Below are 23,643 nucleotides of genomic sequence, written 5' to 3' on the forward strand. Positions count from 1 at the left end.
GAAGCGGAGACCACCTCCTTCCCCGGGCCAGCCTCTGCCACCCAGCTTTAATCAAACGAGACACTTTTCCCCGCTCGGCCATGACCTCTTTGAGCACCGAGCGACTGCGAGGTCTGTCCCGCGTGGCTTCGAGAGCCCGCGCCCGCAGCGTTTCCACGGGGAAACCGCCCGGCCGCGACAGCCCCACGAGGCGAGACGCCGCTTCCTCCCGGGGCTGAGAGAGGGAAGGTGGAAGGTGGAGGCCGACCGACTTTAAAACAAAGCGAGAAGACGAGGGAGTTGCCGGGTCAGGTAAAGGCGCGCGGAGCTGTGCGCGCCACACACACCCGAGCAAGAAAGGCCGGCCGAGCACAGGCCAACCGCGAGAGGCCCGAAGCCGCGAACGAGCTCCATTCGTCCCGGGAAAGTTCCTCGACGGCGACGGGAGAGACCGGGCGAGCGGCAGAAGAAGCAGGAGGACGGAAAAGCGAAGGGAGACGCTGAAGCCTCCAAGCGCCTGTTCGGTTCGATGTGGCCCGCGCGAAGCAGGGGATTCCCGCCCCTCAGCGCGCGCCCCCGCCCCGCTTTCTTCCCCTGCCCGGCTGCAAGAGCAGCAGGTGAGCGCGTCCGGCAAAAGTTGAGGCGGAGCGCGCGCGGGCGGAGGGCGGAGCGAGCGAGCGAGGGGAGGGCGGTCCCGAGGCGGAGGCAGCGCCGCTTGACTGCCTTTCTCTTTTCGGGGCAGCGCTCTCGGCCTCGGAGCGCCGAGCAAGTCCTGCGCTTCCTGGCGAGGGTCCTTCTCGCGAAACGGGTGAGTGACTCGTTGGCGCGCGCGGGCCGCCTCATACCTGCTGCTGCGGCGGGCCGCCACTTTCGCGGGGGGGGGGGGAGTAAGGAGGAGGGCGAGGTAGTTCCTGCTCCGCCTGCCTCCTCGGTGAATGAGGAAGCGGCGCGGGCAGCGCCTCCCCATCCCTTTTCGAAGTGAGCGAGTGTGTTTGTGTGTGTGAGAGAGAGATTTTATCTCTCGCCCACCCCACTTTCCGGCGCTGAGGGGTTGTGCGAATGGGCTGAGCACTTCTTCTCGTCAGAGGAGCGGGACCCTCCGGCGCTCGAGTCGCTGCCTGGGCTGGGTGAGTTGGGCGCTTGCCTGCCTCTCGTCTGGGTGTGCTGGGTGGCACACTTTCGCGACAGGCGCTCGGAGTTGCCCTTTCTCTCTTTCTCTTTCTCGCTCCCTCTTTCCTGCTTTTCGCTTCGCAATCGGGGGCAGCCCGGCACGGGGCAAGGCGCGCGCGCCCTCGAGCGGGTCTTGCCCATGGCGGAGGGGGCGCGTTGCACAACCGGGGCGAGAACACAGGGCGACTGAGTTTTAACATCCCGCGGAGGTTTGTCTCCACCGGGACTTCCTCGTTTTAAGAGCCTCCATGTTTTCTTTTAAGTGCTCCGCCAAATTCTTGCAAATCGAATGGTTGACTTAGTCAGGGGAGGGGGTGGGGCTGATGGGCTTGGACTTTTCTCTCTAAGCTCACTGCATATACTTGTATGGTGCAAGTTACCCTCCTCAAATTTCTTTTCTGAATGGTCTCTAGCACCTTTAGGGGCTTTGTTTTTTTTAAACCCAACAAACTTAAAGACAAACTTTGTTTAACTAGAAAACACACACACACACACACACACACACACACACACGGACACTCCCAACTTATCAAAATCACTTGTAAAAGCTGCTGTCTTTGAGTGTGCCAGAATGGCACTGTCTGAAATCTGGCCTCTGCAGCTTGGCGTTTGTAGGAATTTGGTTACTTTGGCAGAAGCGACGCAGGAGTCAGGACAGGGAAAACACAGTGACAGTGTTCTTCAGCTGGCAGTTATTGACAGATGTTAAAACTGAAAGGCAGCCTCACATGACCACACTATCTGATAGAAGCATTCAGCATTTGTCTGTTTGCCTGATCTTTAGACTTACTACACCAGTGGGTGCCTGGGTGGAACACAATGGCTGTCATCTGTATTAACAATATTCATTGCATTTATGAAGTGCGTATTATGATTGCTATTTCAATTGCCTCAGTTGTGCTTCACTGGAGTCCTGATGGTTTTCACCCCATTTTCTCTACCCCACAGCTAGAAACAGCATGTTGAGTGGTTTGGGGTTGAGGATTAGAAAGGGTTTCCCCCCAAGCTTGGTTAGTATCTATAGGCGTTTGCTTAGTTTGGAATGTGTTTGTCTTCCCATGCAGCGTACAGCTAGGTTTGCTTGCATTTAGTCATCTCAAGTTGTTTGCCATCTGAGTTTGTTTCTGTTGTGCACCTGTTCTCTTGAGCAGTGGGTGGGATGATGTTCATGGACTGGATGTTCATTTGGTATCTTCCAACAGCTTCATTGTCCTGTGAATGCAAACCATGTTAAGTGTTTCTATGGTGCTATACCAGCATTGCTGAGAAATTTATCAGATGCTTCAAACAGGTACAGGAGTAGTGGCCAAACGTTTTGATATATGTGCAGCAAATGAACTCTCAATTTGTGTAACATGGACACTTAAGGGCATATTAATAATAATATAGAGGGATGCGGGTGGTGCTGTGGTCTAAACCACTGAGCCTCTTGGGCGTGCTAATCAGAAGGTCGGCAGTTTGAATCTGTGTGACGAGGTGAGCTCCCATTGCTCTGTCCCAGCTTCTGCCAACCTAGCAGTTCGAAAGCAAACCAGTGCAAGTAGTTAAATAGGTACTGCTGTGGCGGGAAAGTAAACGGCATTTCTGTGTGCTCTGGCAGTCCTCCGTGCGCCAGTAGTGGTTTAGTCATGCTGGCTACATGACCCGGAAAGCTGTCTGTGGACACATGCCAGCTCTCTTGGCCTGAAGTGAGATGAGCACCACACCCCATAGACACCTTTGACTGGACTTAACCGTCCAGATGTCCTTTACCTTTACCTTAATAATAATATGTAGCTAGGCACAAATGCTTGCTGTAACAAATTTCCAGTTGTGAGACCCATGCCGCAGGTTGACTGCCTGCAAAATATGCCAGCAGCTTTTATTTATTTATTTTATTTGCCTTGATCTTTAGACTTTCTATACCCGAATATGACATTTTTGCACTAGAGAAAAATCAGCAGATTGAGCAATATGTTGCTTCTTCCTGACACGCTAGCCATTAAATTTCTAAATGAAATGGCTGAATGATCCGAACAGATGGGTTAGTCTAGGCTTAAGCCATAAAATAATTAGTTCCAGGAAGTGTAGCTAGCTGTGTCTGGGGAGCATACATGGATGAGTTAATAACTTTAGTCCTAAAGATCCGGGAATACGTACTATGGATTGCTGCAACTTGCTTATCTCTAAGTTTGATTTAATGCAGATTGTGAAAATGCTGTGCCATTAGGTTAATGGGAAGGCGAAGCAGCATGTTAAACAATGTAATTCATTTACTCTTTGGCTACAGTGCTATGTACACTTTTCTGGGAGTTTCATCCGTTGAATCCAGTGAGACTTACATCTGACTGAACATGCGTAGGATTTTCCTGTATTCGCTGCACAAATTGAGCATGATAATCACTTCTTTAGTGTTACTTAAATTATCAAAGCACATGCCGAAGAACATAGGGTTCTGAGTGAAGAGAATGCATGAGAACCTATGTGGTGTAATGGATGGAATGTCAAGAGTAGGATTGAGGAGGCCCAGGTTGAAATCCCTGCTCAGCCATGAAGCTGAATGGGTTACCTGGGCCTCTTGCTGCCTCTGAGGGTAAAAATGCTGGGGTGGGGTGGGGGTACGTTTTGATCATATTTTAAAATGTAGGAAATAAAGGTCTACATTCTTGGTATTTGTGTGTATGTTGGGTGGTTGTACTTTAAGCTTACATTTATTAGAATGTATTAGCCACACCCACCCACCCTCAAAGCAGTTTTTTTTTAAAAAAAGTAAAACAATAAAATTATCAGTAAAAACAGTTTTAAAAACTCAAATGTTTATTGCAATTAGGTCAAAATTATATGTTTAAGAATGGAGCATATAATAGGAAATCAGATTGTGTACACTTGGTGTATAGAATACTAAACTTTATTTGTTCCTGAGTAGTCAAATGGCTTTCAGATTTTGAGATGTGAATCAGTGAAGGGTTGCAGCCTGCTGTTATTCATTAAATACGAAAATGTCCTTAATTTTGTCTGTTCCCTTGATCTGGCAACTTGAGCCTATGAAGTACTGTAGCTTTCAGGAAGGCAGGTGAAATGGCATGTTGTACTTGTCAAGTAGTCCCTTTATATAATTACATATTACGAAGGCAAAGTAGTGCATTCCTGACTCTTGGGCTTGTGGATGATTGGATGCTCTACATTGGAGTCAGTGCACAAAGCAGGAAATGAATCCACCTTGAAGTGTTCAAAACCAGCCTTTGCCAACCTGGTGCCCTCCAGATGTTTTGGACCACAACTTTCATCAACCCTAGCCAGCAAGTGCACCGGCTGGATCTGATGGCAATTGTATTTCAGACCGGAGGGCACCAGATTGGTGAATATTGGTTTAAGTAAAGAAAAGAAGTAAAAGAATGTGACCCCAAGAGATTTTTAGTAGCAGCAACTGCATCTGTGGACAGGAACAAGACTATTTCCCTGGAGAGCTGGGAAAATTCAGAGGCATGAGGAAGCAGAGTGGGATGTGCGGCGAACACGAGACCAGATGAATAAACAAAGGGAACAAACATGTCCAGAGTTGGGCTTATTCACACTGAAGCAATTCATCAAAGGTGCCTTCGGCTAATCAAATGTATTCTTTGTTATTAAAAATAATTACCAAAGAAACTTTTTTTTTATGCTGTTGGTTTGCATACAAGAATTGACACTTGGTGGTAATATTGTAGTTGCAGCAACCTTTTCTAAGACCTTGTCTGTGGTGGCACCCTCTCAGTGGAACTCTTTCCCACCCTTCATAGCTTCCAGATGTTTTCAGATCCAATTAGTTGCACTTGTTGTTTTATACCCCACTACCACCACCCCGGCAGGTGCTATGATGTTGTCTTAAGAGTGTAGTTCACCTGTTGGGCCTTTTGAGGCCAGAAGAGCAGCTCATAAATAAATTTATAAAGAAATAAATATAAATGCTGTGGGCTCTAAAATGTCCCTTATCAGTTTAGGAATTAGCATATACATATGTGTGCGTAGCATTTCCTGTTAATTTCCTGGAGATGTCTGTAATCTGAATGCCAGAAAAGATTCTCAAAAGTATGATTGCTGTCGTGGCCATCAGCCAAAATGACAATGATAAACTTGGGTGGAGAGGAAAGTAAATAAGATTAGAAGGCAGCTTTGAAAACCATAGCATATTTAGCTTTTGTAAATCAAGGTGCTTATTAAATCCATATAAAAAGCTCAGAAAAATATATTCTTATTTTTATAATTATTTTGTTACTTACCTATCAAAGATAAATGTCTGCATTTGAAGACAGCAAAGTGATATTAAAAAGTAATGTTTGAGTTTTATTCTATAAGTTTTGACACCACAAATGTTTTATAGTTCGCCGAAATGTGTGTTGTTGACAGTTACTTGCAACTACTCCTGTGTGGCTGTAGAGACCAGTATAGGAAAGACAAGTTTGGTTGCAGCTGGGGCAGATGAAGGCATCTGGTTATGCTGATGTAGATGTACCCTGGTGTTGCTTCTTTATCCGTTCCTCCTGTGGTTACTTCTATGGATTCATTACCTGACTGTGCATCTCCAGGCACTGTGATCGTCGTCATGGGATTTGCACATGACGGGTTTGATGTCGCCAGCCTTCATGTCTTGTTGCATGCGCGTGAATACTTGTTTAAATCCACCTACAAGTTTTATAAATTGTGTTTGTGTTTGTGTTTGTGCCTGCTTGCTGAACTTCATGCATTGAATATTCCTTTGGAAAATGAGGAGATCCCACTCCAAGCACTTGCAGGTATTAATGTGTCATCTTCAAAATCTCTGAATGGGAAAATGAGGTTTTGAAAGATGTGAACCGTATTATGCAGAATAGCATGCATATACAACTGAAGCTTCATTTATTCATTATAAATGAACACTATCAATGTTGTATGCATCAGTATTCTAGCAGAACATGTTTGATAGGCCAAATTCTTCTTCACCATTTCATTCTGTAAATCATTGCAGTGGTACCTTGGTTTACGAACAGTTCTGTTTACGAACTATTTGGTTTGCGAACTCCGCAAAACCAGAAGTAGTGTCCCGGTTTGCGAACTTTACCTCGCTCTATGAACGGAAGCCAAACAGTGGAAGGGCACCAGTGGCAGGAGGCCTCATTAGGGAAAGTGCACCTCAGTTTAAGAACGGATTTGGTTTAAGAACAGACTTCAGAAATGGATAAGTCCATAAACCGAGGTACCACTGTATATTGCTGAGATCTAATGTGAAAATTCACGATCCATTTCCTTAAAATCACAACTTTGCTTAATATATGGCTTTCAAATAATTTAAGAGGCTACTGCATTTCTCCTTTCTTCTTGCATGCATTGCTTCTATTTCATTTTCAGCCACGTACCCTACTTCTCTTACCATGGCAGAGAGCAGACTGGCTAGTCCTGCCTCAGGCTGTTGTACCTTTGATGCTGAGATGGAGAATTCAATTCTCTTTTAAAAAAACAAAAAAAAACCCTTTCAGATTTATATATGCAGCTGTATCAGGAAAGGGGAGCCTCTGGCTCTCAATTGTTGTTGGGTCCCAACCTTCAGCCTCAGCCACCAAGATGAATGGTCAGAGATGATGGGATATGGAGTCCAGAAACACATGGGGGGGGGGACACAGGTTCCCTCATCCCTGAACTGCATCCATTCAGAGAAAAACACAATCTTCATGTGGAACAATAAAGCCCTAAATCAGTATAGCAGCTGAACTTGTCAACATACAGTCCTTTTCATGCAGTTGTTACTGGCAGGCTGCTATAAAAGTAACACCAGTTTCTGCAAGCGGAATTTGAGGGCAGTTTAGCATAAATAGAAACTTGGCTTTTAGGTATTTTAGTTCTCTGAATTACTATGCAATTTGTTTACCACACTGCCCAGTCATGTATTTTGGTGTTGTTTATGTAAGGTACCTTCTTGGACATATTTAGTGGTGATTATATTGCGATTGATAGTGTTATAAATAATTGTGATGGCCATGTAAAACTGTAAGAATCTTGCATTGCTGCATTTACTATTCCTATTCTAAGTGTATCTAAAACATTTAATTCACTCTGGAAGTGTGCTGCTCTGCATAATCTAGTTTATGATTATGCCTTTTAAACAGATAAGAAGCAGCAGGGAATCAAGCCTGTGTGAACTGCCTATGAACAGTAAAATAATAAATAGTAACAAAATGTATGTCTCTTCTAATTTGATTGTCACATTCTCCTGCTAGATCCAAGTTCTTGCTCCATCCTCCATGTGACAGCCCTTCAGATATTTGAAGATGGCTCATATCTCCTCTCAGTCTCCTCTGTTCCAGGCTAAACATACCCAATTCCCTCAACCTTTCTTCATAAGGCTTGGTTTCCAGACCCCTGGTAATCTTGGTCACCCTGCTCTGTGCATGTTCCAGCTTGTCAATATTCTTCTTAGAACACCACTGACACGTGCTTCTCTGCCTCCATGTCTTCCAAGAGGATTTGTCACCTTTCGTTTTTGTACATAACCATGTTTAGCATTATTTCTACACTAGCATTTTTGCTAACCATGGACATGGCTGATCCAGTTTTTCAATCATGACTAGGACAAGGTTTTCAATTTGTGGCTTGATATAAAAATGATTATCGTGGTTAATTCATAAAATTATTTTAAATGAGTAAATCATAGAAATGATTATCATGGGTAAAAATGACCATGGGTAATTAAAAAAAAAAAGGAAAGGGGGTCAGTTTTCTTACACCAAACTGACCCCCTTTCCTTTTTTTGAATTACCCATGGTCATTTTTACCCATGATAATCATTTCTATGATTATGAGTACTATAGGGTGCTGATGACGCAGTTCACAATTCCCAAAAATGTATTAAATGAGTGGATGTTCCCTAGCATGAATAAAGGAGGACACTCAGAAATAACCATGCTGTTGCAGAAATCCCAAGCTAGGCAAATCACATTCTTTCCTCCAATAGTTCTTCTCCAGCTTGTAATCCAAGCCCTGCTCTGCTCATTTATCTCTCTGTGGATGGTGCAGGGAGGAAAGTCTCACTCCCTCTTTCTTTTAGCAATGTTACAAGGGTGACATTGTAAGCCCAGTTCAGCCCTGGACTTAATCCTAAGTAAGCACAAATATGATCTGGTTGGGTCCTTAACTCCAGCGTTTGCTCCACAGTTGAGGGAAACCACAAAACTCAAAACACCACCACCTGTCATTTGGACACTTTAATATACTCTTATGACATAACATAAAAAGAACTGTGCTAGATCGGACCAAAGGCCTATCTAGTGCAGTTTATTCTTCTAGTGGCCACTGGCCAACTAGCAGCTGGACATGAGTGGATTAGCACGCTCCCACTTGTAAATCCCAGAGGCATGCTACTTCTGATACTGACTAATATTCATTGAGGGCCATATCCTCCTGAATTGTGTATTTATACATTAATAAATAATAACAATGCATTTGTTGTCTGTGAGACAACATGCAGTGCCATCTTAAAAGAAGTACTGCATCTCTCTACCTCTGTGTGCTGCTGTTGCCATGTGTGGTATTGCATTGGGAGCTTCTTGGTGTGGAACTGAAGCAAGCTGTAAACCTTCCATCTCTTGAACGGCTTGCTTCATCTTGCTTGACTTATGATAAGGCTGCCTCTGTGTCCTATCCGAAATGTGATTATTTTGGCTGCACTAATATGGTGACTGACTTTGTAGTGATCCCACTTTATTGACAAAGTTGAAGGTTAGGTGCCATGATGCATGTGACAAATGTTGTGTCTTCATGAGCAGGAGAGTTAAAACTCCTGTGAGGTGGTGGTAGTCTAGAATTGTGCATTTTGCTAATTAACAAGAGTTTTCTTTCTTCTGTGCTATCCCCTTTAATTCTGAAAGTTTAGAAGAGGGACATGATCAAGAGCCTTTATAGATACATGAGTAGCTGTCTAAATGCAGTGATTGGAAATTGCTTGGTTTTGTGGGTACATTTTTGTACATGGGAGAAGAGCACTCAGGTTTTTAATTAAACAAAGAGGGGGGCAATTATGCTTGGACACTTGACGAGCTTAAAAACTGAGGCTGTATTTTTTAAATATTAATGTTGTAAGAACAATAAAAGAAGATCATTATCAACAAGTTTCATACTTAGGTTAATAACAAAACCTGAATCAAATAACTATTATTGTGAAACAATATGATTTCTTTTAAAGTTAATGTTCATGAACTATTGGTTTTATTACTTTTTTATTCTGCGCTCTTCTCCAACCCTGTCATTGAAGGTTGTGTGCAAGGTCTTCTTCTCCTCACAAAAAAAAAATCTGGAGGGAGGCTAACCATGTGGCTGGTCCAACTTCACCACTGAATGGCATGGCTGAGTTTCCCTCGTTCTAATCAATTTACCCATGAAGCAGTGACCTCTGTCACTGATGGTTGCTCGTGTTCCTCCTGTTCATATAGCTAGTAGTTATTGCCTTCTTGCTGCAGAGGCAAGCTGTACCTGCTCCTATCCTTTCTAGCAAATAATACCATTCTTGATTTAAAATAAAAATAAAAATGTGTGCCATCTACATAATGGTGTTCCTGGAATATCTAACAGGCCAAATGGAAAGAGGGCCCATTGTGGTAGAAGGCTGTAGCTAGCCTTGTTGTCATTTTCTAGTACTTCCAAAAATAAACAAATAACCTATTTTCTGTATCTTAGCATTTTATCTATAAACAAAGCATTACTAATGGCAAACAGTAGTTGTAAGGAAAAACAACCACCTTAGTTGCTGCTAGTACATAAAAGCACAAGTCCTGTGCATGTATTCAGTGGGCCTTATTGCAGTGGGAGTTATTACTTGAAGTGGAACTTATTCCTTAATAACTTATTGCTGCAAATATGCAGAACGACAGTTTCCTTAAAATACAGGTTTCGGGGACATGCAAGGCTATTCTATGTTTGTTTGGAATGCAACATTCCAGTTTCATTACTCATGCTTTCTAGAGTCTTGTTTAATAATCTGGAAATTCATTTACCATTGGACACATTTTTTAAAAAAACAAATTTACAAGCCTTAAAAAATAATAATACTCAGAATATCCTTTAAATGTTTTGTAAAACAATTTTGTTGAGTTTACGTCTGCTGCTAATGGGTGATGTAATTAGAATACTGTGGATTGAACTAGTGCAATTTCACCCCCCACCCCCTGTATTTGACTACTGATATAAGAATTACCTGTACTTCTGAGACAGTAGCACTTTCAAATGAAGGGAGAAGTAATCTAGTGTTGCTCACTGGAAGGACATGGCATGGGGAGGGTCTATAAATGTAAGGATCTATGTAGGGCATAATACAATTATTCTCACATCTATGTAGCATCAGGCTATGCACATTAGAGCAGTGTGCCTCTTTTCTGTAATTACCTTGTGTGCTATTATGTATGTGCAGCCAAGGCAGGCAAAAAGGGAGTTTTGTATTGTTCTGAGGGAATCCTGCCTGTATGAGGCAGAATCAAGCCCTAAGTGTAGGCAAATTTAGGAGTCAGGCCTAAAAACCCCCATGAAATTTGAGAATGAGATTTTTCTCTAACAAAATATATTAAAGGCTCCTAGCTTTGGTTGCTATAGTGTGACAGTATAAACTATGTAAGTTCCACTGTATTCAGTGGGGCTTACTTAACCTTAGACATCTTTATTTTGGATGGAGCAGGGGGGAGAGAAGCAATTTTGTTTTCTGCATGAATGTGTGTCTGTTCAAATGGCTCATGAATGAATGCTAATAGGGATATTCTTGTGCCCAAATAGTTAATATATAATGCAGATATGTAGTTATTTGGGATGAAACAACTTGAGTGCTTTCTATTACAGTGGTACCTCGGGTTAAGTACTTAATTCGTTCCGGAGGTCCATTCTTAACCTGAAACTGTTCTTAACCTGAAGCACCACTTTAGCTAATGGGGCCTCCTGCTGCTCCCGCGCTGCTGGAGCACAATTTCTGTTCTCATCCTGAAGCAAAGTTTTTAACCCGAGGTACTATTTCTGGGTTAGCAAAGTCTGTAACCTGAAGCGTATGTAACCTGAGGGGTATGTAACCTGAGGTACCACTGTATAACTAGCAGCTCTCTATATTAATTAAGCATGCATGATATAGAGCATTTAAAAAATAGATTTTTAAAAAATCCAAAGACACTGATCATATTTCTAATCTTTTTCTTTAAGCGTTACCTCAGCCCAGCCATATGCAGATTTAAGTGGGATGCACAGTGCAATCCTAAACAATGTCTATGAAGAAGCAGGTCCTATTGAGCTCAGTGGGTCTTAGTATGAGATAAGCATGCAGAGGGTCACAGTCTAAGTCTATGGAAATAAATGCCTTTAAACCCATCTTAATGCTGCTGAGGATCAGACTGTATTGATATAAACTCCTTAAGCCACGAAGCAGACATCTCTCTGGTTTACTGAGTTCTTTTAAGATCTTAAGTTTTAAAGCATTTAAATGTTGATACACCCTAGAATAGGGTGGTGGCAGAGACACACAGTAAGGGTGGGTGCAAATGGTTAAATGAAAGCAGTTTCAGTGATGAATTAACAGTAGTTCTTAGTCTTCCAGCAAATATCTGGGATAATTTTTGCATGTAGCCATGACACAGTTCCTTATTGTACATATATGTACCGTATTTTTCGCCCCATAAGACGCACCGGCCCATAAGACGCACCTAGTTTTTTGGGGGGGAAATAAAGGGGAAAAAAATTATTTCCCCCCCAGGTGCGCTGCGCTACACCAGGAGCTTGGGGCGTGCGGAGCTCAGCACGCCCCAAGCTTCTGCGTGCCGGCAAGCAGTCCGCTAGCCCTGGGAGAGCCGCGGGGCTCTCCCAGGGCTAGCGGATCGCTGCGCTACACCAGGAGCTTGGGGCGTGCTGAGCTCAGCGCGCCCCAAACTTCTAGGTGCGCGCAGCACTCCGCTAGCCTTGGGAGAGCCGCGGGGCTCTCCCAGGGCTAGTGGATCGCTGCGCTACACCAGGAGCTTGGGGCGTGCTGAGCTCAGCGCGCCCCAAGCTTCTGCGTGCGCGCAAGCAGTCCGCTAGCCTTGGGAGAGCCGCGGGGCTCTCCCAGGGCTAGCGGATCGCTGCGCTACACCAGGAGCTTGGGGCGTGCTGAGCTCAGCGCGCCCCAAGCTTCTGCGTGCGCGCAAGCAGTCCGCTAGCCTTGGGAGAGCCGCGGGGCTCTCCCAGGGCTAGCGGATCGCTGCGCTACACCAGGAGCTTGGGGCGTGCTGAGCTCAGCGCGCCCCAAGCTTCTAGGTGCGCGCAAGCAGTCCGCTAGCCTTGGGAGAGCCGCGGGGCTCTCCCAGGGCTAGCGGATCGCTGCGCTACACCAGGAGCTTGGGGCATGCTGAGCTCAGCGCGCCCCAAGCTTCTGCGTGCGCGCAAGCAGTCCGCAAGCCCTGGGAGAGCCGCGTGGCTCTCCCAAGGCTAGCGGACTGCTTGCGTGCACCTAGAAGCACAGGCTGCCGCCCCAAGCCTCGCGCACCCGGTGGACCTCCTGCCGGGTGCGCGAGGCTTGCAGACACTCGCCCGAAGCAGGGGGAGCCCTCCCGAGGGCTCCCCGTGCTTCTGGCGACAGGCTGCCGCCCCAAGCCTCGCGCACCCGGTGGGACCTCCTGCCGGGTGCGCGAGGCTTGCAGACACTCGCCCGAAGCAGGGGGAGCCCTCCCGAGGGCTCCCCGTGCTTCGGGCGACAGGCTGCCGCCCCAAGCCTCGCGCACCCGGTGGGACCTCCTGCCGGGTGCGCGAGGCTTGCAGACACTCGCCCGAAGCAGGGGGAGCCCTCCGCAGGGCTCCCCGTGCTTCGGGCGACAGGCTGCTGCCCCAAGCCTCACGCACCCGGTGGGACCTCCTGCCGGGCGCGCGAGGCTTGCAGGCATTCGCCCCATAAGACGCACCCCGATTTCCCCTTCATTTTTGGAGGGGAAAAAGTGTGTCTTATGGGGCGAAAAATACGGTACATTTGTACCTTGGAAGTCGAACGGAATTCATTCTGGAAGTCCGTTCGACTTCCAAAATGTTCAGAAACCAAAGTGCAGCTTCTGATTGGATGCAGGAAGTTCCTGCAGCCAATTGGAAGCCACGGAAGCCCCGTCGGACTTTTGGCTTCCAAAAATAGTTTGCATTCTGGAACAGTCACTTCCGGGTTTGCGGCGTTCAGAAGCCAAAACTTTCGAGAACTAAGCTGTTTGAAAACCAAGGTACGACGGTACTAGTTTTTGTAACAGCACTTTATTTATTCAGTTGCCGGCTGTGGTAGGTATGATAAACTTCCATCAACACACATGAGCATTTGTTATTCTCTCTTATCAGTGTCTTATGTGACTTTATTAATACTGTATTACATTTATGGGACACGGGTGGTGCTGTGGGTTAAACCACAGAGCCTAGGACTTGCTGATCAGAAGGTAAGTGGTTCGAATCCCCGCAACGGGGTGAGCTCCCATTCCTCGGTCCCTGCTCCTGCCAACCTAGAGGTTTGAAAGCACGTCAAAGTGCAAGTAGATAAATAGGTACCACTCCAGTGGGAATGTAAACGGCGTTTCCGTGTGCTGCTCTCGTTCGCCAGAAGCAGCTTAGTCATGCTGGCCTCCTGACTGTATGCTGTATGTATGGCTCCCTCGGCCAATAAAGCGAGATGAGCGCCGCAACCCCAGAGTCGGCCACGACTGGACCTAATGGTCGGGGGTCCCTTTACCTTTACTATTGCATTTATATCCCACCTTTCCTCTAAGGAGCTCAATTCCCCCTCTCCCCCTTTTATCCACACAACAGCCCTGTGAGGTAGTTTAGGTTGAGAGGCAGTGACAGGCCCAAGGTCACCAGGTGTGCTGGATCACCAAGTGGGGTTTTGAACCCCTGTCTCCCAAGTCCTAGTCTAGCACTCTAAGCATTACACCACACTGGGAAATTCACTATTGGCCTTAGAGCTGTTATTGCTTATACCCAGCATACAAGTTTCTGTAGTGCAGTGCTGAGGAACCTCCAGACTGGGGGCCTAATTAGGTCCTCCAAGCCTCTTCATTTGGCCTGTTAAGCCATTTGGACCAAGCCACACCCATTTGTCGTACACCTGCTATCACATAGTATCACATGCGACGTCAGGCATGTGTTGGGTAAACTAGTGGCTGGACCAATAAGGGGTTAGCAGGCACCGCTGATCACCTGATTGTTGACAGCTCCAAAATTCTATGTGCTGCTCTTTGCAAGTGAGCTTTTACAGAGCTGTGTGCAGTGCTTTGATGCCCCAACAACCAGCTGATTGCCAGTGCCCAATTGTTGAGGTTTGAGCCCACAGTGTTTACCACACAGGTAAAAGTTGGTCATCTGACATCAGATGATTGACAGTTCCCTTTTGATAGCTAGAGGTGGTAAGTGGCATTTTGTGAGCCAGCTTTGCTCCCTTCAAGGGAACTTCCTGGCCCCTAAGCAGCCAACCCACATTCCCCCTTTTCTTCTTATTTTTTTGCATCTTTGAAACTGCTGTTTCAGGCAATGGTAATTAAGAATGGGAAGGAGATAACTGATGCAGATGCTCCCCCCCTCCCCCAGCACTCCCCTCTTCCTCTTTTCTCTCCACACTGCTTGTGAGAGGGCGGGAGCGCAGATGAATGAGTAAAAAAGGATGGGTATGTTTTCATGTTTTCTCCCTCTTATCATTTATGCAACAGCTGCTTTCCAAAATGCTCCTTCCTGGAATGTGAAGAAAGATGAGAGGGAATTCTGGGCAAGCAGAGCCATTGTTAAGCAATGGCTTCTTGCTGCTAATAAGAAACATTAGGAAACTGTGTCACTCAGGGCTACAGTTCTCTACCAGAAGAAATGCAAGGGGGAAAGGAATGAGAGCTGGGAGTGGGGGGTGCGTCTTGAGAAATGGGCAGTGGAGAGATGGGGAAGGCGTTGCTTGCGAGAAGCCTATTATGGAATTAAATTGGTTTGTTCCACCACCTCCCAGCATCTTCTCAATGGAGTCTGCCACAGTTGTTAGAAAGTAAATTCTATTTTATGTGCAGGGCTGGGTCCAAGATATTTTGGTGCCAGGGGCAAAGGACAAAATTACACTTCTCTCCCATTCCATATACTAAAGGAAAACCAGAACTGAGAGCAGCAGACCAGCTGCACAGGGTGGATAGCATTATGCACACAGTTCTGTCTTCTACCATGAGACATTATTTGGGCAGTACTTCAGCATCTGAAATTTTTTTTTTTGGTCAGTTTAGTTGTCAGCAATCAAGCTTAAATACATATAAAATGTGACCCTCTTACTGGAAGATTAAGATAGTTTCTGGGGTCTCCAGGTGGCCATTGTGGTGGAATGTGATAATTGTATGTACCGTAGGCTGAATCCCTGTTGCTGACTTAATAAAGCTGGCGACGCAAAAAGATAGGCCTGAACATAATGCATGACAGGACTCATCACAGCTGGAAGCTGCAAATATGCTTCCTGGTTGTTCCAAACATCACTGAGGTGTGGGCAAATTAATAAGCACAGGTCTGGGTGGCACATGCTAGGCACATAGCTTTGGGTTTTTCCTTATTTCAGGTCCTAGTTTGAGTTTCCTGTCTTCCATTAATTTCTTCCCATGAAGATGAAAATGTATTTGTGATTCAATGTTGCCTCAAAGTGGTAGAAATCCATATCCCTTGGACACACCAGTTCTGATGTTTATTATTTTCACTTATTTAACAGAGCTATAGCATGCAGAAAAGCTCTGACTGAAACATAACGTACATGAGAGTATGTGGGTTGTGTTCAGTGTTCTCTATGAAATGTCTTCTCAGTTTCAAGAGTGCCTTGTGAAACCCATGTGTTCTTACCTTTAACAATATTATATTGATCCTGATGCTGTAGAGGAGCTTGAACCCTAAAACAAAATGCCACTACATAATGTCTAGGACAAGGCATGCTGTGCCGAGATCACAATTTCAAACTAAGGCTTCTTTTTAAAAAATGGAAGTACTTTTCACTTTGGTGCTGTTTGTTTCTTTTAATCCTTGACACCAGTAGAGTACTACTGGAAGGAATATCTATGGTTCTTTTATGTTAAATTTCACCACAAATAATTGGTACGTATTTGTGAGGTTAAGCACGATAATAGCTGCTAACATCCTGGTTCATTACTTAGAAATGAAAGCCTACTAGTTATTTCTAGTAGAGTTTGTTGAGGACCAGAGCCTAAACCACATGATCAACAAATAATTAGAAGTTGCCAAGAACTAATGCCTGCTTTATTCATGTCTGGAAGATAAGAGCATTTTCCTTTTGGCCTGGGAGATGCATGCTCAAATCCCAGCCCAGTCAGTGTTGTTCAAAATCATTGTGCAAGCTGAAGGCAGTCATTTCATTGAAAGCCACTGAAATAATAACTGACTGCCACATCTTTTCATGGTTACATGTTTAGAGGAGATGAAGCCTAATGCACTTGATAATTATAGGAAAAGCTTCATTTTAAGGCTCAGCTGGATATTGTACAGAGCTGTAATGCAACTGCCAAAATAAAAGTGACTATCTGAGAAACACTCTGATGATCAGTAGAATGATTCTTTTCTACAAATATAAACTGAATTTAATAGGCTGTTCATATGGGTATTAAAGTTTATTTGATATTGTTCCTGGCAACCTCTGAATTTGGTGTTGGAGAAGTATGTACAAGCTTATTAGTTCTAGGGCAGAGTGCAATAAACAAAGAAAAAGAAAAGTTGAAAGGTGTTACCAGCCATTGATTGACATGCTAGGGCGTCATACTCAATTACTTCTAAGCTGTCCTCAGACAGAAGAAATTGTGTATCCATCTGTTCCTCAAATTTGAAACAGAGTTTACAGTCAAGTGCACCAGCAGGCAGTTCTTAGTTCAGGACTCTGAACTAAAATGATATCCCTGACTAGAGAGGTAGCCACTCAATGGTACCAGCCAAATGATGCCCTGGTTTTTTTCTTTGAACTAGGAATCAATATAGGTTTTTAAGAAACAAACACTGAATGTGGGCAGAATTTCTGTCCCATCAACAATTTCCTTGTAAAACTGCCAAAAGATTTCTTGGCTTTCTCACAGTGTTGTTATCAGTCCCTGGATTAGATGTGGAGCAGTGAGAGACGTACATCTTTAGGAACCCTCTGGAACTATGAAAGAATGTAATCCTGAGAAGTGTGTGTGTGTGTGAGAGAGAGAGAGAGAGAGAGAGAGAGAGAGAGAGAGAGAGAAATGGCATCATACTTTCCCCCTGCCCCAGAATGTATGGGGGCAGGGACGCGGACTTATAAAAAATATTGGGGGGGGGGGAGCTCATGAATAATAAATAAGCTCATGAATATGCAAATAAAGTGGCACCGCCTCCTCGTGAGTGAATAGGGGAGAGTGTGCTGCGCCTATTAATCAGCTCCGAAGGAAATTGGGTGGAGCTTTTGCTCGGGAGGGAGGGCAGGAGGCATGCAGCCCGACCCTGTGCATTTTGGGCTGGGGGAGGGGCGGCGATGGCGTTCTGCTGGAGGGGCGTCGGAGATTATTGGGGGGCGGAGCCCCCCCAAACGAATTTTTGAGGGGGCTCGGGCCCCCTCAAGCCCCATGGAGTCGGCGCCTATGTATGGGGGAAATGGATTTTAACTTCTGTGTATTTTATCCATTGAGGATAAAGGAGGTTTGAGATGTGAGAGGTTGGATTGTGGGATAATTGGACTGGCTGGGGGTTGATTCATAGCAAGCCACTGATTCAAATGGAAATGCTGCTCACAATCAGCAGTGCAGGAAAATGGCCTGGATACTATTCCTCTCTAGTAAAGGAAGTATGATGAGTTGCCAGCTAATGCATAGATTAAAAAAAGAAATGATGGAAAGAAACTAAATTCTAGAAATGCTGCAGACAAGGAAGATCCATTCTAGACTTGGACACCTATGAGATTCTGGCGATTCTATGCAAGTAGAGCATGAGAGTTGCACCCATAGCCCTGCAAATGAGGTCTGGGATTTTTAATTGGCAACAAATTTATTAGAAAAACTCTGAAGCATCTGTAAATAGGTATTGCTGCTGCGTGAAGTGGTTCAAAACAGTGTGGGCTCCTGTAAGTCAGAGAATCATAATACATAACCCTTGGTTTTTTGGACAAGCTTTAAAATGATTTACTTAGTTTATAGGTCTCAGATATGCATTTTCACTATGCAGCAGCAATAAAATAATGCAGGCAAAAATAATCTTAGTTGAAATTCAGCAAGATGGCACTCCATTATTTGCAGTGTGAAGAGTGGGGTGGATGACAGGAAACAGGCCTTATTTACTTCCTTTCAGGAGAAGAGAGAGTGTGGACTAAATTAGCTGACTGTAGCAATTAGAACTCTGTGGTCCTTAACTCCTTCATATACTAACTAGGAAATATGGATTGTTAGGTTTGACTGCAAATTTCCCACACCTGGGACCTTCTGCATGCAAAACAGAACAGATGTGTTACTTTCATCTCCTAGAAGGTGGCTCAAGATGTTCACCATTTTTTCCCTTCACGCCAATTCACCTAACCCAGCACTGTATCTGCCAAAATGGGGAAAAGGTGGGAGCCTGGACAATTGCCAAACTTCTCAAGCCCAGTGTGACTTAGGCAGAAAACCTGTAAAATCCAGAAGTAATCAGGAACTCCAGGGGAGGAAAAATTCCTCTGTGGCTGCAACCAAAATTGGAAACCAGAAAAGGAAAAAAATCCCTCACTGGGTCAAGGGTAGGTGGGTGCGTACTGGTCAAGACCCCACCGCAGAGGCTGCACTGGATAAAACCAGTCCCAACCCGCATCCTTCCCATCAAAACAAAACCAGTCATTTTGCAGTTAGTTCCAAGGTCATCTCTGGATGGTTGGCCGGGTGCAAACCATGTTCCCCTCCCCCCTGCAATTCTGAGGGAGGAGAAATAGTGTGATTTGATCTGCATGGAATGTATGTCACAGCAAACATGGTTATGGCAGCTAGCAAACAAAGTGTTTGTGCAATAAAGGGACAGTGTGAATTTCTGATCACGGGGGTGATATGAATGAGTGTTTACATCCATCTGAACTCTCATGTCAATGCTGCAGTCTTGCTGGGAAGCAGCTACAGTCTTCAAACCACCCAGCTATGTGAGTGGGAGGAGATCGCTGATTACCATCAATTAGAAACTCAACATAGAGAATAGAAACTAGAAAGCTAGCATTAAAACTACATCCTCGGGCATGCTGCTAAATACGATTCCGTTCTTTTAGTAGCAGGCACTTATAGATATATTTATCTTTTCGCTTTTTGGGGAGGGCATGTAGGGAAGGAGCTAGAAAATATCTGAAGATATGTGCTTGGGGGGATATCTTATTACTGAGTACAAACTACACGTGCTTGTCTTTTGTGTTCTGTAAATATAAGCCAAGGGAAAGCCTGAGCAGCCTTGCCACTGTGGAGGATGGGGAAGAGAAATGTAACTCTTCCACTCCCTGACACAACTCTGACCATCTCAACATGTCTGGTAGTGCTGGGGAGCAGGAGTCTGTTGTCATTGTGCATGTCATCACCAATAACATGGGGGAAATGTAACCATGCAGTTCCTGAAGCAAAGGTTTCGATAAGAGATTAAAATTCCATGTTAGGTATTGTTCAGGAAGAGATCAGAAATGAAGCTGCTAATATTATAATGCCTACAACGTGGCCACACTTGGCATGCTGTCTAAAGCTTTTGTCATTTTTGTCAAAACGGATACCGTGGAGCTGAAAAAGGCACAGAAAAAGGAAACTTAAAATGATCAGGAGCAACTCCCTATAATGAAAGGTTACAATGTTTGTGGTTTTTCAGATTAGAAACACACACACACACACACACACACACACACACGCACACTTACCGGTAAGTGGGGAGATGATAGAGATGCATAAAATTACACACAACGTGGACAGAGTGAGTAGGGTTACTGGAACCCAGAGTAATTCAGGGGAAATGGGAGATTCACAACAAACGTGTGGGAAAAGGTACTCCTTCATGCTCTATGTAGTTGCACTGGTGAAGCCAGTGCCACAAGATGGGATAATGGCCACCAACTTAGCTTTAAAGTAAAATTAGACGAATTCATGGAAGATAAGGCTATCAATGACTACTAATCATGAGAATTATATGCAACCTCCAGGATTAGTGGTGACATTCCTCAGAATACCAGTCTCCGAAGGGGAAAAAAGTAGTAGATTGTTGTTGCATTCATGTCCTGCTATTGGCCTTCCCAATGACATCTAGTTGGGAATTTTGATGCTGGACTTGGATGGGTCTTTATTCTAATACAGGAGGGATCACTTGTGCTTTTATCTTCCTACGTGACTTCTAAGAGAAACTCCCATTGGACGCTTTCATTGAAATCAAAATGGTAACTTCAGAGATTAGATTTCCCCCCCCCCCCCGTACCTGGCAGAGTGATACTTAAACTCCCCCCTCTATAGACCCCACTGTTCCAGGGCTGCTGAGACTTCCCTTGGCCTTCTAGCACACATCCTGATTGCATTCAGACAAATAATATATCTAATTTAGCCCTGAAAGCTTATTTGATTCTGGTTTCTCATACATATTCCAGAATTGTTTTGTCAAATAATTAATTCTTGAATTTCCGCTTTAAAAAGAAATAAAAATCAGTTTACAGTATATCAATGGATTACTCTGTAGTCATTATGACAAGTTCACAAATCTTAAATAGTTTGCTTACATCCAAGTATCTTACCTTATTTTTCTTTTTTCTGATTGATTATAAATCCTCTGAACAGGAACTGTAATCATTTCTTTGTTCTGGGCAACATCTAGTACAGTCAGTGCTTGTTCAAAAGAAATCTTGCCTATGAGAGGAAGCTAAAATAGAGGTTCAGGTTGAGAGTAATAGATTTAATCCTTGAATTAAGGCGCTTTATACTCTTTGGTTTGCTTTCACAGTTTTTTGGTGTACAGCTGGGAGAAAAATGATCTAGCTTGATCCCAAAAATTGATAAAGAATTGGTTTATTTCTACATTCACCCCTCCCCCACCCATGCACTAAATTACGTGTATATGGTCCAGATGCTCATTACTCACACTTACGTTTTCTTTCTGTTGAGCGTAATCCCCTGGAGACTAGTAACTTTTCCACTGTAGATTTTGTATTTTATTAAAAAGTCATGTTATAATGGAAATGGACTGTTTATGGATTGTTCAAAACAATTTATCTGAAAAGAGCTACATCCAACTCTTTGGTCTGTGAAATTTCCATTTGGTCTTTGAGAGCGGGGAGGAGGATGTTGGAAAGCAAAATATAAATGGAAATTGCTCCATTAGCTGTTTGGGACTCCTTAACATATTGGTGCAGCAGAATCCCTGTAGTTAATCCATTATTTCAATTATGTTAAGCATTGAAGTTAGACTTGTGAAGGAAGTTGGCATTCAGACGGAAAGTACTGCAGAGCATAACTGTAAATGGTAGAAGGCTAAAGGCTGCCTATGCAAAAGCATAAAGCAAAACCACTAACACTTTCTACAAGCATTCATTATTCTTAACATAAAGAAGCTTTAAGTTGTTTTACACATCTTGGGAGTTGAAGTACTTTAATGAGAGGAAAGAGGGATTCATAAATAAATGAAGTACATTCTTTTAAATGACCACTTGAGACATGTAGGGATGGAGAATATTTTTTCTCATCAAATAAGCTGTTCTTTTCTTTTTATTTATTTATTTATTTATTTATTGTGTTTTTATATTTTGCTGGAAGCCTCCCAGAGTGTCTGGGGCAGACCAGTCAGATGGGTGGCATATAAATAATAAAATTGTTGTTGTTACATTGGTCACAGGACATATGCCAGAAAACCTTTTTTCCATATTTCCAGTCAAAATTACTGTAAGTTTGACACTTGCCCATTAAACATTCGCTCATTGTGTATATTGCTGCAAGTGGAATTTTAGTTTTGATTCATGTTTTAGTGAGAACAGTTGTCATGAAGTAACAGATCAATTCTTGATGTTGCAAAACTGTTACATGAATCACATTGATTATTTGTAGGGAAGATCAAGCTGGTCAACAAATAAATGGTTTAATGTTAATTGGAGTTCAAATAATATGAGCTGAAACACAAATATTATGTAAAGAAGCTTACAAATGTTACATTTGTCACTATGGATTTACACACTGCAAACAGAAAAATGCCAAAACAAATCATACAGTTCAACTGAATTAACTGCATAACTCTCTAGATGTGTTGTATTGCCTTAGCAGCCCCATGCTAAGGACAAATATAGGGGGGAAACCTATCCACATGCTATTTCTGCATGTTTTGAACCCACTATTATTCACCAAGGGTAGGAATCCATAAAAACAACATGAAGAACTGGTCCTTCTGCTTAGTTCTGTTGATTTGAAGGCACTGAATTTACAGTAGTTTCAATGTTGGGTGTGCCCTGATTTCCTAGCACGCACCCAGCTACATTTCATCTTTTTTGAACTAGTCAATAAATTTTACATTGTGTGGCTATGCAGTTTTCAAGTGTGTAGCATACTGAGAGGGGAAACCTGTCAGGCAATGCTGGAAAAAAAATGGGTATAACCTTGGTATAAAGAATAGGAATAAAATTGTATTTCTACTCACACTGTTAGAGGAAGGTTGTTGTTTTTAATGTAAGGTTGCAGTTTTAATATGACAAAAGCTGGGTGATTAATTTGCCAAGGAAAAAACAATTTCACTTGTCTTCAGAATAGAGAACAAAATGTCACAGTTGTTGCCCTCCTGGTAGAACAAATTGTGAGATTAACATTCCAGTTTGCAAGAATGTCCCTAGTTGTGATTTTTTTACACAACAAATTATTTTAATTGTATCACTCACTTCAGAATACTCTTCTAAAAAGGAGCTAAATATGCTTTTTAAGGTAAATTTTATTCCGCCTTTTAAAACAAATGCTGGGAAACAAGATTTGTACATCACAGCCAGTGTTGCAAATTGAGACATGAAAGCTAAGGAGCTAAATGGCACCTTAAACCTAGGTTATGGGCACAACGGAATGTCTAGGCACACTTCTAGTCCTTCCCCTAACCACCCCCCTAATACTCTTAAGACGGTCTTTTGGAACTCCCGTCTTCAGAGAGTAGCTGCAAGTGGGGAGACAGAAAAAGGTCCTCCTTTCCTTCCACTCTGCAGTTTTAATTTGAAATCTTAGGCACAGTACTGCGCCCTGAGCTCAGAAACTGCTCACACTAATGACATTCCCTCTTGCAGAATGCACCTAGAAGTTTCAAACACTGATTACAGTATAATTTGCTAATCAAAGCCTGCTACTGATCTTTTAATCCCAACCCTTTCCAAACACCAAAGCTTTGCATAATAAGTTGTGGTTCTAGTATGTTTATTATCTCATTTACACAAAAGCATCTATAGCAAATAGCAACCTTTTAACTACTTGTATATTGGTAAAAACATAGCTTATACTGATACAGGAGAAAAACAAATAAACAGGAAAAAAGATATATAAATATTGATCCAGAGGTATAAGTGGCTAACTTGTGAAATGGAAA

General features: G+C 43.6%; 1 protein-coding gene across 4 annotated transcripts in view; it reads left to right on the forward strand.

The window, feature by feature from the left end:
- Positions 1–650: 650 nt before the first annotated feature.
- Positions 651–23,643, forward strand: part of PRKCD (protein kinase C delta) — a 55,741-nt gene continuing 32,748 nt past the window's right edge. For 2 of the 4 annotated variants that reach the window (XM_083488981.1, XM_083488983.1), the window contains exon 1: positions 651–787. The gene's annotated coding sequence lies outside the window, so the exon portion shown is untranslated. Of the gene's footprint in view, positions 788–906; positions 1,107–23,643 lie in introns of those variants that run through there. The other 2 variants (XM_083488984.1, XM_083488982.1) reach the window with 2 other exon arrangements.

Source organism: Podarcis liolepis (genome assembly GCF_965112155.1).
Source record: "Podarcis liolepis genome assembly, chromosome: 2".
Classification (NCBI taxonomy): Eukaryota; Metazoa; Chordata; class Lepidosauria; order Squamata; family Lacertidae; genus Podarcis; species Podarcis liolepis.